Here is an 18,580-nt window from a genome sequence, read left to right as displayed (position 1 = left end):
AGTCTTTGTAAGAAGGATCAGGTTCAAAATCTATCAGCTTTGTAGAATGTAGCAAGTTCACTTACACTGAAAAAAGGTGGAGGTTAGCATCTCAGTATGTATTTTGAGGATAGGGAAGGAGAGAGATAAAACAAATCAAGGCAGAAAGAAAGAAATAGGGGTACCAGGACAATGCCCAGATCTTTATAACTGCTTAAATATCCACCTTGCCAATTCTTGGTCCTTCACATTCTTCTTTCTTCCTCCACAGTGATTTTTATAATTCCCATTCCATTCTTCCTAAAGATAAAAGACGCCATGGGCGGGATTCATGAATAAAAGTCGTTATTTATCGATGCCGTTTTTGGGGAACATTTTTCCTTCTGATTCATGAACCACTTTTCCACATTCGAAAAGCAGTTCATAAATCGTTCAGCGCCAGCAGAAATTAATAATAATGAATCCATTTACATAAAATGGTCTCCTCCTGCCAGGTGCTGATAATATGTGAAGTTAGTGGCTTGTCGGGAAGCTGGGGGGTGTGTTTGTGTGTTTGTGCATATGTGTTTTCTATTGTCAGAATGCTTAAGGATTCTGTCTATGAGTTAGCTTTAAAATAATCCTATTATTTAACTAGCATTAACACTCGGAAGAGGGCATTACAAAGGAAAGTAAAAATAACTTTAAAATAAAAGAGATTTTACTAGGTAAGGACAGATAACAAACTGAACTCTAGTCTGAATCCAGTTAAATTTACCCAATTAATACCATTTAAATCAATAGTGTTAAAAATGCTTATCTCAAGCTTCTTAACTTCAAAATATTTCAAAATAGCTTTCTTGTCCCCCACCACCACCATCAAGGCTCTCCTTTAAGCTAATCATCTTCAGTTTCTGCTATTGTTTCTCATTTGACATAATTTTTGTTCTTTTACCATCACTACCATTATCATATTGTTCTCTCCCTACTCCAGTCATCCTCAGGCTCCAAAGTGTCAGCCTCTCTCTCTCTCTCTCTCTCTCTCTCTGTCTCTCTCTCTGTCTCTCTCTCTCTCTGTGTGTGTCTCTGTCTCTCTGTCTCTTTCTCTGTCTCTCTCTGTCTGTCTCTCTGTCTGTCTCTCTCTGTCTCTCTCTCTGTGTCTCTCTCTCTGTGTCTCTCTCTCTTGGTGTCTCTCTCTCTGTCTCTGTCTCTCTCTGTCTCTCTGTCTGTCTCTCTCTGTCTCTCTCTCTCTGTGTCTCTCTCTGTGTCTCTGTCTATCTCTGTCTCTGTCTCTCTGTCTTTCTGTCTCTGTCTCTGTCTCTGTTTCTCTCTGTCTTTGTCTCTCTGCCTGTCTCTGTCTCTGTCTCTGTCTCTGTCTCTGTCTCTGCCTCTGCCTCTGTTTCTGTCTCTGTCTCTGTCTCTGTCTCTGTCTCTGTCTCTGCCTCTGCCTCTGTCTCTCTCTCTCTCTCTCTCTCTCTCTCTCTCTCTCTCTCTCTCTCTCTCTCTCTCTCCCCCCCCCCAGGTTGGAAATTTGGGGCCTGCTTACTGACTTGATCCTACCCTGGTTGACTTCCTGACTATGACCTATTTGCCCCTCCTTTGGCAGCCTGGTAGCTCCCTTCTCTTAGAGGCTCACCATATGAATGCCCTTCATTTCAAAGAAGAACAATGATATCATGAGCTGATGATTGGACTCCGGTTGTAAATAGGATTTAAATGAAGAAGAGTTGCACCAAAGTTATTAGTTGCATTCTCTCTTCCAGAGTCATCATTGTACATTGTTGAGTGGCAAGACAAAACTCAGGAAAACTAGTATAGCCCAAGATGCAGTGGATGACCCTAGATTCTTTGAAGTATGACCAATCTCTAAGCAATCCACAGGGAATGTTTCAATTGTCTTCATGATCATGAACAAATTGCTCTCATTTACCCATTTTGCTGGCATATGAATGCCAAACTTTATGTGGACATCCAATTGACTTAGTCCTCTGCAGCTCAGAATTCCCAAGCTCAAGAGAGCCTGTGACACCATGCTGGATGTTGGGGGGTCTCTTATATGCACTACCAAGAACATGCAAGAATCTAGATGTGGATGGTTCAAGGCAGAAGACAGTATGATTGCCACCTGATTTGTCCTGAGTATTGTTCTTCTATTCATCAAACTACTCTAGTAAGAATAAGGGGACTATTTAAATGACTCCAAGGTCCTTTCTCCTTTGAATCCTGTGATCCTATTCACCATCACTATTGATGAATGAAAGAGACTGAAAAGGAGGATGAGTTGACATTTTGGAATCCCCTAGAAAGCAGATGACCTTTTGCAAGTAAAAATTCACTCCCTAATGGGACAATGGAAGTGGTCTCCTACTATAAGGGCGTTTACCCAGTCAAAGGGTCAGATAAATTGAAAATCTAGATGATGAGGCTGAAGAATCTCACTGTAATTCTTCCCTGGAATATACTTTCATCAAGGTCTGGCAAGTTATCTCTTTGTCATCTGTCTGTAAAAAGTGACATAGTATCTGATTATTATTTGGCCAACCTCAGATATGTTGGTGTTTTCTTAGTTGTCTCAAAATGATTAAGAGAGTCCCAAATTATATTATGACAATTATTTTCCTCCTTAATTATCTTTTCTTCATAACCAAAAATCTTTTTAAAATCAATATTTCTTATTTTTATATAACCTTTCCCCTCTGTCTCCGAAAATACTCTTCTTCCTTTTCCTACCTAGTGAAGAATTCCTGGTTAAAAAAAAATTAGAAAAGAAGAAAGAGGATAAAAAATATCATTAAAAAAATGAACACATTAATGATATCTGACAGTTCATATAATACTCTATACACAGAGATCCTCACCTGTTCAAGAAGTGTAAAGTGGTATATTTTCTTGATTCTTCTCTGAATTCCTTCTCTATAATTATTATTACATTTTATTTTAGTTCTTTTAAAAATTCTTTAATTTAAATTATTCTAGTCAGTGTGCATATTACTTTACTTTTTCTGTTTAATCATTTTGTATTTGTTCATAAAAAATTTCCCTTGTTTCTCTGAATTCTTCTTTTTCACAATTTCTTATGGCATGGTGATATTCCATTAAAATCATGTACTATAGTTTGTTTAGCCTTTCCACAATGGATGGGCAACTACTTCATTTCCATTTTTTACTAACATGCAAAAAATGCTGCTATGAATATTTTGGTGTATATGGGACTTTTATTTTTGCTTTTGAAATTCGTAGGATATATTCATAGCAATATAAGCTTAGTCACTTAAAAAATCATAATACCAAATTACTTTCCAGAATCACTGGACCAATTTATAGTTCCACCAACAGTGAATTAATGTGCCTATATTTATAAAAATTTTTTCATTGCATTTTATTTTTTTCAATTAACCAAAATCTATTTTCTCTCCTTCCCACTTCTATCCCACAAAAATGGACAACAAAACTCTTATACAAAATATGAAGTTTTTAAAAAGCCCAATTCCCACATTGACCATGTCCAAAAAATATGTCTCGATTTGTCTTGAGTCCATCATACCTATAAGGACATGCTTACATGATTTGTCATTGTTTCTCTGGAATTATTGTTGTTCATTTCATTAATCAGTTCTTGACCTTCAAACTTGTTTTTATAGCGCTATTATTATCATAGAAATTGTTTTCTTGGTTATCACATCATTCGACTTTAGTTCATAAAAAATCTTCTCAGGTTATCTCTGAAAATATTACCATTATCATTTTTTACCCAGCGTGCCTATTTTGGTAATGCACAGCTCTAACCACGTTACATATCACATTCTGTAAACTCCACTAGCTCCCTACTGCCCCCAGAATAAGATATAAAATCTCTCTTCATTTTGACCTTTCTGGCTTTCCTCACTTTCTTCAAGTCTGAGCTAAAATATCACCTTCTGTAGAAAGCCTTTCTAATACCTTCTAAGTGACTTCCCTCTGTTGATTATCTTCAATTTAACTTGTATCTATTTTATTTGTACAGTTATTTGTATGTTATTTCCCTCTAGATTGTGGGATCCTTGAAAGCAGGAACTATGTTTTGGACTTTTTTTTAAAACCCTGGAATAGAGTAGCTTAATACTATATTATTCGTTTTTTTTTTTTTAAACCCTTACCTTCTGTCTTGGAGTCAATACTGTGTATTGGCTCCAAGGCAAAAGAGTGGTAAGGGCTAGGCAATGGGGGTTAAATGACTTGCCCAGGGTCACACAGCTAGGAAGTGTCTGAGGCCAGATTTGAACCTAGGACCTCCCATCTCTAGGCCTGGCTCTACATCCACTGAGCCACCCAGCTGCCCCCTTAATACTGTATTCTTAATACTCTATGCTTAATAAATGTGTGTTAATTATCTTTGCATAGCTCCTCTAATATAGATTATTTCCTCCTCTTATCATGTTTGTCCACTCGCTGAGTATGAGATAAAGTCTTAGAGTAGTTTCGAATTGCATTTCTCTTATTATTAGTGATATGGGTTTATGGGTTGTCAATAACTTACATTCTTTTGAGAACTACTTATACATATACTTTGTCCATTCATTCTTTGTTCCCCTTTGATTTTCTGTCCTACAGCTAATATTATTTCAATACTTCAAGTGCCTGCCATTTTGGGCATGTGGGCTCTCTCTCCACTGGCACAGGTCAGAACCCTGCCAAGGGCTTCAATGGCCAAAAAAATGTATAAGCCTGTGGCCAACCTGGTGATGAGCCTCCATACTTAGCTAGATTGGCCCTTATGTAACAGAGAGTCAGTTGCCAAACCCATTCGGGTTTCCAGCTATGTAAGATCAGGGATTGTGCTTCCCCATCATAGCCACTGAGAATCCAGGGTTACCTCTATGTAACCATGAGACATCCGAGTAGGGCTTTAGTGGAGGATATCTATTATAAGAAAAATCAAATTCCTGTGAGCTTGATTCACTTTCATGTCACTCAGAAAAATATTGTTCAGACAGCCTTTTAGAGTCCCTTCTTTTATAGAGAGGGAGTTTTCTCTTCCAGCCAGATTGGCAGAGACAGATAAAGAATGCATTCAGATGCTGGAGCTTCCCTGAATGGGCTTGAGACTTTAGAAAACACATTTTGGCATCATCAGTTTCAACCCCAGTGACTGAAAATAAATATAAAAGGTCTTCTAGGGACCTGAGCTTTTGTGATGGATTCTCCTAGAGGGTGGGGGTAGGAAGACTTTAGAAATGTGACTTGTTTGGATTCACTAACTTGAACAAATTCTCCAACTTCCACCTGCGAACTGCCCTGTTTAATTGGCTTATGTTTTATAAGCAAGCTGGGATAAAAGAGAGATGGAATGTCATAGAGTAAGCATTTTATTGGGCCTTAATACAGTCTGGCTATTTCTTTAAGGAGAAGTGGTCACCAAAGGGTCAGTGATGCCCAATACAGAGACCTCCTGGGCTGTCAGGAGGAGGGACAAGTTGAGGTCTTTGGTAGAACAGAGAGGCATCACTGACCCTTTCAAGGCCACCCAATGACCCATGGCTACTTGTTCCCAGGGAAGACAGTACACTGGCCCTCAAGGGTCACAACTTTCATTCTGAGGCCCAAAGGTTGGGAACACAAAAGCTGCCAAGAAGCAGCAGGAGACGCTTCAGTATTTTTATTCAGAGAGCCCCTCTTGTGTACTCTGGAGGATCTGGCTAGCTATGTGAACCCAGAGTGTAAAGATTCTTAACATGATGATATAACGCACATACCTGGAGCACCAAAAAGTGGCCAGGAGGTAGAGGGAGCCAGGGTGTCTCAGCTCAGTCAGTTAAAAGATACCAAGATCAGCTTCTCAAGTGTCACACAGCTCCCTTTTGCTCTAATTAATCACACAATGATTTCAGTGCTTCTGAGATCTGTGCCTTTCTTGATGTGGCCAATCCCTCCACTGATGCAGATCACAGCCCCTCTGTACAGAAGTTTCCTTTGATTAGTCTCTCTTTAAGTTTGGCTAGGCTTGTCCTTGGGTAGCACACTTACAGTCCATCTGCGGGTCTGTATTAGAAGCCTGTGTAACCTGGCAGAATGTGCCAAAGCTTGGATGTCTGCCATAGGCTTTAAAAGATACCTTCCTCCCTCATGATGGAGTGCATTGCACTTGATGTTAATAAAGGGAGTAAGTAAACCTCCATTAAAAGCAGATCAAAGTATACTCTTTTATTTCTTTATTTTTCTTTAAATTGGGGGGGGTCTGCATTTCCTTTTGCAACATGGCTAATATAGAAATATGTTTTGCATGGCTTCACATGTATAATCTATATCCAATTGTTTGCCTTCCTAAGGAGCGGGAAGGGAGAGAGGGAGAGAATTTGGAACTCGAAAGTTTAAAAACAGATGTTAATTTTTTACATGTAATTGAGAAATATTTAATGAAACAAAAATATATTGAAGGGGGAAAATAAGGATCCCAAAAACCAAATACACCCCCCCTTATTCACCAAGTCCATATGCTCCTTGAAAGCAAGGGTTGTTTCATTTTTGTGTTTGTTGCCCCAATATCTAGCCCAGGAATTAGCATAAAGTAGCAGAGAGGGATAAAAACTTCTTTGGTATAAGGAATTCCCAGATGTGGACATTGCTTCTATTAATACAGGTTAATGCCTCATTACAAAAACTCCATGAAACAGATGCTGTGTAGTAGAAAGAGTGTTGGATTCAGTCTGAGGATATAAGTTTGAATTCTGACTCTGTCACTAAATTAACTGTGTGATCTTGGGCAAGTCACTTGCCTTCTAAGGGCTTCATTTTCCTCTTCTGTACAATGAGAGAGCTAGACTAGGCAACCTGTAAACTCCCAGGCTTTGGTTGCCAGAGCCAGTGTTCATTTCATATCATTTCATTTCCATGCCTGGAATTCCCTCTCTATTCATTTCTGTCTCCTGTCTTCCCTGCCTTTCTTCAAGTGTTAGCTCATCTTTGGAAAAAAAAACAAAACCAAAAGCAACCCTTCTCCCCGTCATCCTTAATTTTAGTGCCTTTCCTCTGAGACTACCCCAATGTATTCTGTATCTTATATCTTGCTTGCATGTTGCCTCTTCTATTAGACTGTGAGCTTCCTAAGGGCTTGTGTTCTCCCCTTTCTTTGTGTTTAGCCTGATGCATGGCACTAAGTAGTTAGGGACTTAATAAATGCTAGTTGGCTTACTGAAGCTTGTTTTTTTCAGATTACTAAAGAATAAAGGGTAGTTGGATAACACAGCAAATAGAGCACTTGGCCCAGAGTTAGAAATCTCTGAATTCAAAATCAGCCTCAGACACTAGCTGTATGACCCTGGGAAAATCATTTCAACCTGTTTGCCTCAGTTTCTTCATCTGTAAAACGAGCCACAGAAGGAAATGGCAAACCACTCCAGTATCTTTGCCAAGAAAACTCCAAAATGGGATAAAGAGTTGGACAAGAGGACTGAACAATAAAAAGGAGAACTAAGAGTTAAGCCCAGGGTCACCCCAAGCCAGGAGAGAATGTTAGAAATAAGAACTGAACTTAAGTTTTCTTAGCCTGGAGGCCAGTTCTCCAGTCACTACACCACACTGTCCCTTTGCCTGATAAAGAGCTTGATGAATGCTTATTGAACTGAATTGAATTAAACTGGGGTTTTGAGTGAAACTGAATGGATGATAACTTCTTTTCAAATCAAATCTCTACCCTGCCTCTCTATGTCACTCTCACTCCAAGCCTAACTCCTTAGCTGAAACCTCTACCTTCTGTCTCATTATCAGTTCTAAGTCAGAAAGGCAAGGGCTGCCTGGCAAATAGGGTCAAGTGTTTTGCCTGGGCTACATAGCTAGGAAGTGGCTGAGGTTAGATTTGAATCCTGACTCGCCAAACTTCTAGGTTGGTGCTCTATCACCTGTTCTATCTGGATGCCCCTCCTTACTTTTTCATCATATTAACTTTGACAAACTTTGGAAACTTTATGAAAAGAAATGAAAGTTTTGGAGGCAGCAGCACCTTCTTTAGAAAGAGGTCTCTTTCTTTCTAGAGGAAGGGAGAAACTCCATGTTTCAGGACTCAGAAGAATCAGAGACTATGCTCTGGGCTCCCCAGAGAGCTCCATTACACAGCCCTCTTTTTGTGGGTCCTCCTGAATGCCTTTTCCCTGTGGCTATTCTGAGAACAGAATTAGCCACGATCTGGCCACAGAAGAGATGCCAGCTATGGGCACAAGCATGATCAAAGCAGGGCACTTCTCAAGAGGACATCATGTTTTGCATATATTTTCTTTCTTGTAAAGAAAAAAAAAGGCAGTGTGGTATAATGGAGAATGTTGGGGTCAAAAAAACTGATTTTAAGTCTCTGCCTCCAACTGTTACTAGCTGTGGACCAAGTGACTTGCCAGTCACATCTCTGACCTTCAGGTGGCAATCTCAGTTTATAGGTCACAGATGGATTTTGTTCTTAGTTTGCTGGGTGAGCGTCCACCAGGAAGGCTTATCTTGAGATCTCGGTGTAAATGCTAAACCATAGGGAAGGGGAAACATAGAGGCAAGCAGAATAAATCAAGGAGTCATCTAAAACAGGTACCCTTTTTCCCAGGAAGGGGCTCTTGATGTGAATCCTGGTTTTGCTACGTATTACCTGTGTGACCTTAGATAAGTCATTCAAACTCTTTTGGTCTTGGACTCCTCAGCTGCAAAATGAAGGAGTTATACTTTATAATCTTTAAGATTCCTTCTAATTCCCAACTCCTCTGACTTAATGATCCTATTCTCTGAACACATTCAACCTGAAGGAAAAGGTTGCCCAAAAAGCACTACTTAATACTCTATCATTTCTCAAGAAAGAGTTAGAGGGGAAAGTGCCAAGGCCCCTAAGAGCAAAGCTAAGGGTTGGGGAGCTATTTTCCCCATCTCCACACTTGAGAGATTCTTAAGAGTGGTTTTCCAAGAAGTGGCCTTGCATTAGAGTAGAGAGCAGGACTGAGGGGGCAGCTCTTATGCAGTGATGTGAGGGAGAACAAAAGGAGAGATTTCAAACAGATGCTGGACTATAAATGGGTCTGAGCCAAAGGACAGTGGAGCCAAAAACCACAAAAGTTTAACAGGCTACATATTCCTGCCTCAGGCAACATCCTGATCCCCATGGAGTGAACCACTCAACATGTTTATAACCTACACTGTGCCTAGCAGTGTGCTTTGCAAATACCAATGATTCACATTTCTCTGGCACTTTAAGATTTATAAAGCACTTCTTGCACAGTAACTCTATAAGGTAGGTGGAAAGAATAGAAAGAGTGTTGGATTTGGAACCAGAGGATTGGGGTTTGAATTTTGGCTCTACCATTTATTATCTGAATGATCTTGAGCAAGTCACCTCATCTTAGTGGGCTTTAGTTTCCTCATCTGCAGAATGAGAGGATTGGACTAGGAGACTTCTGACCTCTCAATTTTGAATTTATGTTCTCCATTTTTCAGATGAGTAAATAGGCTTAGGGAGGTTAAATGACTTGCCATTGGCCATCCAGCTCTTAATAAATGTTTGTTGAATTTGACTTTGAATGATATGAGTTTTAAAATTCTTTAAATGGCCTCCTAGGCTCTTCCTGCGGGTGTTACAATTTTCCGTGCTTATGGAGATGAATTGGCATATTCCTGTCATGAAGCTTGGACAGCCCCAGAGGGTAGTCAGGTGGCCAGATTGATGACCCTGATGCTTTTAAAAATCTGCTATCAGCAAAGAAACATTTGATGGTGAATTACTAGACTATATACACTAAGACAGGAAAATGGACTCAGACATTTAAGAGGCATCTCCCATGACAAAGTTTAAATTGGTGAGTGTTTTCTCTTTATCTCTTAGTTGCTAATATAGCTTGATGGACCATGGTGACAACTCTCCTTTCCCAATTCCTTAGTGTTTATTTAATGAAGTTAAGGCTATATTTTGCATAGCCTATATAGCAAGGAGAGAAGAGGCCTACACCAAGACCTAGGTTTTAGTCCTAGTGTTGCCACTGACTTACTATTCATTCTCTGGTAAGATAGTATAATGGTTCAAAAGCCCCCACTAGGGTACTTCCAGAACTAATTAGCTTTTAGAAAGGGTATTTATTAAACAGATTGCAAGAATGGATGTTACGAAACCAGTTCTCCCAACCTGGATATACACTATTCCCTCTACCAAGTTCCTAAAGATAATAGGCTCAAATTTATAATACAAGAATAATGAAGCCCAAGAACAGAGACAGAGAATATGTATGACAAAGGGGTAGCACATCTGATTACTAGGGGTTCTTTTCTAAGGAAAATTTCCCCACAAGTATGTGAGTTTGATATAGGATCTTGGTTCATCACACTCCTACTCCCACTCCCAGTTCCAATTAGATTCAAGGGATCAAAGTAGACTGGCAGCCCAACTACATATATATCTGTTCTCAAGAACAGATCTCTATTAACAAATTTCAGTTGGGTGAGTGGTCAGGAACTGAAAATGTGTAAATGTTTCCTCTAAGAATTATCTATTAAGAGAACTATGTCTAACCAACTATCGAAGCTCCATGGTTAAAGCTAGGAGGAAACTTAGAGAACTTTGATGTCTAGAGAGGAAGGTACTTTAGAGAGTATTCAGTTCAACCGTATCATATTCCAAATAAAGAATCAGAGGCCTAAAGAGATAGGTCCATAGCCAGAAATCACACAGTTAATAAGTGGCATAGCTGGAATTTGAAATAAGATCTTTTGGCTCCAAATCCAGCTTTCTTTCTACCATATTAGAGTTGAGACCTTCCCTTGTAAAATTGTAAATGTGTCCTTCCCTATTTGTCCATATCTGGTTAGACATTTCTGTGTAGGTCTATATCAGTTATAAAGTTTCAGTTTCCCTAAAATAAAAATGGTCTCTGCCCCCCCCCAATCAATCACAATTTGAAGGGTAATCATTTCTGGATTTGATCAATAGAAATCTCTGTAAACATTCATATGAAAAACAATTTGACCCACCAAAAGATCAATCAACCAATCAGTAAACCACTTTAAAAGGTAACACAACAAAGAGAAGCATAGTGTTTTAGAACAATGGACATATCAATACTCTGTCCTAATTCAACTAGTTCCAGAATATTGTGATGAGCACTGATTGCCACATTTTAGACAGGAGATTGGCAAGCTTGAATATGTCTAGTAAAGAAGAATGGAGACCATGCCCTTTGAGGACATGCTGAAGGTACTAGGGATATCTAGCATGGAGAAGAGAAGAATTAGGTTTGACATGATAGTTGCGTTCAAGCATTTGAAGTGCTGTCATATGGGCAAAATGAGGATCACTGGGAAAACATGGTGCAAACATGGTGCAAAGATAATCTTAGTTTCATTGTAAGGAGGAAAAATAAGTCCTAATACTCAGAGTTGTCCATAGATTGAACAGGCTTTCACGTGAGTTCATAGGTCCCCCTCAACAAAGGTTTTCAATCAGAAACTAGATAAACCCTGTGCACTGAATAGTATAAGTAATTGTTATTTTGGAATGAGTTGGACTTGACTAACATTGAGTCCTCTTCCAATTCCAGTGTCCTGTGATTTATTTAGCACTTACATCTCCTATGGGAAATGCAGAGATAAATAAGACATGATGCTTGCCATCACCGGCAAAGTTATGGTCTAGGAGGGTTGACAAGAGTATAGATTTGGAAAGATAACAAATACTCTGAAGAGTAGCAAATACTGGATGAGAATCATGGAACTTGTGCTTCCAAGGTGTGACCCTATTTTATTCCCCCAGGAGAGATTTTTTGAACAATGTTTTGCCAACCGGTGTTCTGAAGGAATAACAACAACAATAAACAGTATTTTATAGCACTTTAAGGTTTGTAAAGCACATTAAAATATTATTATTTCATTTGATCCTCACAACAACATTGGGAAGTGGGTACAATTATTATCTCCATTTTCCAATGAACAAACTAAGACTGAAGAAGATTAAGTGACTTGTTCAAGGCCATCCAACTATTAAGGCACTGAGTTAAATTTGACCTGAGGTCTTCCTGACTCAGGGGTTCATTGATCTATCTACTGCACTTCCAGCTACATTTATTTGTATTTAATAAGCTCCTACAATGTACCAGGCACTGTACTGGAATTTCAGTTATACACATGAGGCAAGTGCTGTCCTCAAGGAGCTAACCATCTCCTGGGAGAATTTACAGGTAAATAGATGTAAAATGTAAATTAAATGTGAAGTGATTTCAGAGAAAGCACTGAGAATTGGGGGAATTCAGAAAGACCAATTGTAAGAAGTGTTACTTGAACTAAACTTTAGAGGGAGGTAAGGGTTCCAAGAAGCAGAAGTGAAGGGCAGCAAGGTGGCTTAGTGGATAAAGAGTCAGGCCTGGAGATGAGAGGTCCTGGGTTCAAATTCTGGTCTCAGACACTTCCTAGCTGTGTGGCCCTGGGCAAGTCACTTATCCCCAATTGCCTAGCCCTGATTGTGCTTCTGCCTTAGAACTGATACTTAACATTGATTGTAAGACAGAAGGTAAACATTATTTTCTATAAAAAAGCAGAAAGTGCATTTCATGTATCAAAGAGGCAAGGAGGAGGGGATAAGAAAAGATGCAACTTTTAAAGCTGTTGGGGTTGAAGATGGGATGTCATGCATGGGGAACAACAAGGAAAAAACTGGCTGTAATGAAGCAGAGTAATGTGGAATCATATCAAGTCTAGAAGGATAGACCAGAACCAAATTGATATTTCCAAAGGAATTTGTACTTATCCTAGAAGCCATTGAAACATTTTGAGCTGGGAAATAACATGGTCTGACCTGTGCTTTAGGAATATCAATTTGGCAGCTGAATAGTAGATGGATTGGAGAGTGAAGACACTAGAGGCAGAGAGAACAATTAAGAGGTTATTGCAATAGTCAGTTAGTCAATAAACAATTTATTAAGTGGCTACTATATGCTAGGAACTGTGCTAAGTTCTGTAGTCTAGACCAATGGTGATCAGAGCCTAAACTAAGCTAGTGTGGTGAAAATGGCTGGAGGCAGACAGATGCAAGAGATGTTGAAGAGGTAGAGTCAATAAGACCTTGGCAACTGATTGGATTTGAGGGATGAATGAGAGTGAAGAGTTGAAGATGACTCTTAAGTGTGTCAGAGTTCCTCTGAACATCCTTTTTTTCCCTTTTTTTTTAATACTTCCTTAATGAACACTCTTTAGCACAGCATCCAGGTATTCATGGCCCACTTCCTGCTTCAGTGACCATCATGCCCCAAGTTTAACTTCTGAGTCCCACCATCACTCCGGGGCCTGCTCTAAGGAAAGTAAGTCCTCCTCACCTCCTGACCAGGCTTCCATACTTCTCTTTAGTTTTGCCTGCTTTGTTGAAGGTCTCCTGAGGCTTCCACCAGATGGAATATGAAAGGAAAGTGCATATAGCTTAATCTCCTGCCTTTCTCAATGCACCTCTCTTCAATCATTATTAAGACTCACTTCTTAATGGTTAACATACTTCCAATTACTTATATTCAACCTATCCCAGTGATGGAGAATCCCTAGATGCTGATGTATAGACCTCATTCCCTATACCCAACTTGGTATTTCCTCATGCCTATCTACCTCAACCTTTGCCTATCTTCATTTCTCACTCCATATCTTTATACCCTTCCATTGTTTCTTTTAGAATTCTTGCTCCATAATGAATGAACTTTCATCTCAAGACCATTCCTTTCTCCTTTCTTTCATCTTCTGACTCTCACTTAAACCTGACTCCGTTCTGATAACACTGCATTCCTTGTCATTTTTTCTAGGACCAGGTATTTTTTCTCTCATACTTCCTAACTCCCTGGTCACATTAGGAGAGTTAAAATATTCTGTTCTCCATTGCCACTTCTAGACTTTCCCTCTACTACCTTCACTAAGCAATCTTCTCCTTTGAGATTTGCTCTATCCAAATTTATCTCCCTATGTAGATGCTAGTGGTTCTTATCCATTAATTCTCAAGACATTCTCCCTTCTTCAGTGAGTTCAATGCCTATCACAGTATTTCCTCCTTGTCTCTGGCCTTCACACATATTCCTCAAGTTCTCTAATTTGCCAGTTAATCTACTCAACTTCTCAATCTACTCAATTCATATAACATTTCTCCACTATACCTCTTATCTTGCTACACATACAAATGCTCTGCTTCCTTGCCATGAGTTCCCAAATTCCTTTATTTTTTATTTTTTTTAAACCCTTTTTGTTTCTTCAGCCATTCCCCAATTGAATGGCATCCCCTCATTTTCCAATTTTTTTGCCACCACAAAGAGTGCAACTATGAATATTCTTGTACAAGTCTTTTTCCTTATTATCTCTTTGGGGTATAAACCCAACAGTGCTATGGCTGGATCAAAGGGTAGACAGTCTTTTAGCACCCTTTGGGCATAGTTCCAAATTGCCCTCCAGAATGGTTGGATCAATTCACAATTCACACCAGCAATGCATTAATGTCCCAATTTTGCCACATCCCCTCCAACATTTATTACTTTCCTTAACAGGGAAGAACCCAGTCCCCCACTACTACAAATTATGCAGTCAAATTTCCCTGCATTTGGGGAAATCACAGGGGTCAGCCAATCCAGAATGCAATGGATAAGCCTCACCCTGGGAAAACCACCTTCATGATCATGGAATTACCCCTGCCAGGTAAGTATTAAAAGAAACAATGAACTGGAGGAATTCTATGTGAACTGGAACGACCTCCAGGAATTGATGCAGAGTGAGAGGAGCAGAACCAGGAGAACATTATACACAGAGACTTATACACTGTGGCACAATTGAATGTAATGGACTTCTCTACTAGCAGCAATGCAATGATCCAGAACAATTCTGAAGGACTTATGAGAGAGAACACTTTCCACATTCAGAGGAAGAACTGTGGGAGTAGAAACACAGATGAAAAACAACTGCTTGATCACATGTTGATGGGGATAGGATTGGGGATATAGACTAAACGATCACTCTAGTGCAAATATCAATAATATGGAAATAGGTCTTGACTGATGACACATGTAAAACCCAGTGGAATTGTGTGTCAAGTATGGGAGGGGGTTGGGGGGAGGGAAGAGAAAGAACATTTTTTTTGTAATCCTAGAAAAATACTCTAAATTAATAAAATAAAATTAAAACATTAAAAAATAAAAACCCCTATCTTCTGCCTTGGAATCAATATTGGTTTAAACTTAGGACCTCCTGTCTCTAGGCCTGGCTGTCAATCTACTGAGCTACCCAACTACACCCCCAATTCCTTTATCCAATGATATTTTATCATTTTCTTTCCTTATGTCTTATAATCCTTAACCTTGTTCTTCATCTTCTCAATGAACCCTATTACCTCCCCTCCCCCCATTCCTGGACTCTTTCCTAGATCCTAACTCCTGTAACAGTTACAATGCCCTGCCTTCCTATCTCCACCCTTTGGGTGAATCAGTTCAACCCTCTACTATTTTGCACTCTTGAATCTCTTACTTCCTTATTCATAGCTGATGATGCCTTACCAAACCCCTAGTCCTGAATTACTCTCATCATCTTCGTTCTCTTCTACATGTACCATTGAAGAAAAATTATGAAATTGCATTAATTGGAAAACTACAAATTTGTTATCTAATTTCAACTGTGCCCTTGCTGCAGCAGGCAAACATTCTATTCCCATGCAATCAATTTTCTATCCCACTCTTCACAGGAGGTGCTTAAAACTATATTGTCTCTCCTCTAGACTCCCATAGCACCCACTTCTCCTATCCTTTCAGCTGAGAAATTTATCTCATACTTCACAGGAAAAGAAATGAGACTATTCACAATTTTCTCCCTCTTCTAAAATTCACATTTTCCCAGACATCTCCCTCCATTATCTTCTCCACTCCAGTCTTAGATGAAATATTTACCCTTCTCCTAGCTGATGACACTCCTCTCTCCTGTTTTTTTTTCTTCCCCTGTCCTCCTGGCTGATCGTTCTCAGTTTCTTCTGCTGAATCTTCTTCTACATCATGCTCACTAACTTGGATGAACCCCATGGCTCTACCTTGGGCTCTCTTCCCTTTTCCTTCTTTACTATCTCATTAGCTCTTATGAATTTAAGCATTCATGCGTCTATATATACAGATCTTCTCCCTCTCCTGAGCTCCAGTTCTTCATTACCAATTGATTTTTGGATATCTCAAATTGGATGGCCCATCAGTATCTCAAATTCAACATGCCCAAGATAAAATTTGTTATCTTTTCCCCAAACCCACCCCTTTTCCCAACTTCCTTATTGTCAGGGAGGTTATCATCATCCTCCCAGTCACTTAGTCAGTTGGTGAGCATTTATTAAGGGCCTTCTATATGCTAGGTATTATGCTAGGCTTGAGATACAAAAAGCAAAACATAGGGTACCTGCTCTCATAAAACTCATATTCTTTCTAATGGGAAAATATGATAATAATTATGTGTGTGTATATTTACATAAATACACACAGTAAAAAAGAAGTGATCTCAGAGAGAAGGTGCTAGCAATGAGGGGAATTAGGAAAAGCCTCTCAAAGAAGTTAGGATTTGAGTTGAGTCATAGAGGAACCCAGAAAGACCAGGAAATTCATGTGAGGAGGGAGAGCATTCCAGGCATGAAGGATAGTCAGTGAAAAAGTATAGTCAGGTGAGAGATTGTCATGTGTGAGGAATAGCAGAAAGGCTACTTGCTGATTGCGTAAATGGACAGAGAGATTGATAGAGAGATCAATAACCTTTACTCCCTACACAAATACCTACAAGTACTATAAATAAAATCTGATATTTACTTACTCTCAGAAAGGGATCAATTCACAGAGAATGGATATAATGACGTGTTTACACTGTTTAAAAGATCTTTTGGGGAGAAACTTTCTCAGGGGATTTCTAGATACAGTTATTTAGCTTAAAAGAAGGAGAAAGGCATTGTGTCATGACAAATAAAGCCCTGAACTTGGAATCAAGAAAGACTTGGGTTCTGTAAATCTTGAAATTTCTCAGACTTGTGAATGTTAAAAATTTCCACATTAAGGAATCCTCCATTGGAACAAATTCCCTACTGGGAAACATTCCCCATTTTGATGTGAGAACTCGCCAGGATCAGAAATGGGAGGATCTCTACTCCACCCGTACTTAAGACTGCTTTAGGGGAGAAAACTCCTTGCTAAACAATGAAAGTACTTGGACCCATGCTTATAATAAGGCAAGGAGTTCTTTGAGCCATGCCTTTTATTTTTTTTTAGAATTGATACAATGAGATGCTAGGTCCCTAAAAGGGTCGGGCAAGTTTTCTCTTAATGAGATTAGTTGACTCAGCTGTGTTTTCACTGGTTCAGACTTACTGAGGAGATTAGTCAACACAGCAGCATTTTTTCTGGTTCAGACTTACTGAGGAGATTAGTCGACTTAGCAGGAATTCAGATGGGCAGTCCTTTGGAAAACGTCTACAGTGATTGGTAGATGTAAGGACTTAGGGGAGGTGACATAGGAGAAAAACCCCTATATAAGAAAAAGCAGAATCTCTTGAAAAAAAATCCTTTTGGAGGATCTCTGATGAGGATCGCTTGGGAAGAATCTCTTGAGAGAGGCTCTGGAGAAGAGAAGCTCTTGGAGGACAAATCTCTAAGGAGGTCTCGCTGGAGCTCCTCTGAGAGGACTCTGTCCCTCTGGAGGCTCTGGAGAGAGGCCCTTTGGAACAGTCTCTGGCTGGAAGGCTCTTTAAGGAGGACTCTGGCTGGAACTCTCTCTGGTGAAGTCAGCTGAGATGGAGCTGGCCTGGTGTCACTAGAATCCTTGTTTAGACAGACCTTGTGGTGAGTGTTAAAAGACTGACTGATTGATCTCTCTCTCTTATGACTCAGGTCTAGGCCATCTTGGCTTAAGGCCCTTCATACTTATTTCCTTTTTCTCTCTTTCTCTCTTTTCTTTAATTCCACATTTGTATTAATTAAAATCTCTATAAAACCCAGTTGACTTGGGTATTTGAATAATTGTGAATATTTCCCTGGCAACCACCTTATATTTGATTTAAAAACCAAGACACTGTAGTGAAACATTTTCTGCGGTCAAATTTACTCACCGTCTTTTATATCTATCACAATTTATATCTTCCACCATTTTAACTCACTACAGTTTACAACATCACTCTTTTAACTGTTACAGTTTAAGGCCTTCAATCATTTTAAATCTAACAGTTCAAATCTTGCCTCAAGTACTTATTAGCAGTGTACAAACCATAGGCAAGCCACTTTACCTCCCTCACCCCAATTTACTCATTAGTAAAATATGGATAATTGTACTTGCCTTACATGGTCATTAAGAAGATTAAATAAGATAATGCATGGTAGGTGATTTGCAAACATTAAAGTGTTATGTAAATGCTGGCTATAATAATAATTAATAAGAATAGTTTTCTGATGGAAATATTAGGCAACTTCCCAGACAATCAGGGGAAATATTTGAGGTAGTAGGAAACTTTCTCTGAACCAAACTTACATTGCAAAGACCTATTCTATCAATATGTAGGGCTTACTTGGCTAAGCCATATAATACGACTCATCCCATGTCTTAAACATGGTAGGCACTACGCAAATCAGAGATTCTTAATTTTTCTTTGTGTATGTTGTCAAACCCTTTGGCA

The 18,580-nt window shown here is 39.3% G+C and overlaps 1 non-coding gene across 1 annotated transcript; it reads right to left on the bottom strand.

The window, feature by feature from the left end:
* Positions 1 to 14,449: 14,449 nt before the first annotated feature.
* Positions 14,450 to 14,609, bottom strand: LOC130456679 (U1 spliceosomal RNA). Its single transcript, XR_008915734.1, has one exon. It is a non-coding gene; the product is annotated as a U1 spliceosomal RNA (small nuclear RNA).
* Positions 14,610 to 18,580: the final 3,971 nt, after the last annotated feature.

This window comes from Monodelphis domestica, chromosome 1 (genome assembly GCF_027887165.1).
Source record: "Monodelphis domestica isolate mMonDom1 chromosome 1, mMonDom1.pri, whole genome shotgun sequence".
Classification (NCBI taxonomy): domain Eukaryota; kingdom Metazoa; phylum Chordata; class Mammalia; order Didelphimorphia; family Didelphidae; genus Monodelphis; species Monodelphis domestica.
The sequence above is the reverse complement of the archived record's forward strand: the minus strand, read 5'-3'. Positions and strand labels throughout refer to the sequence as shown.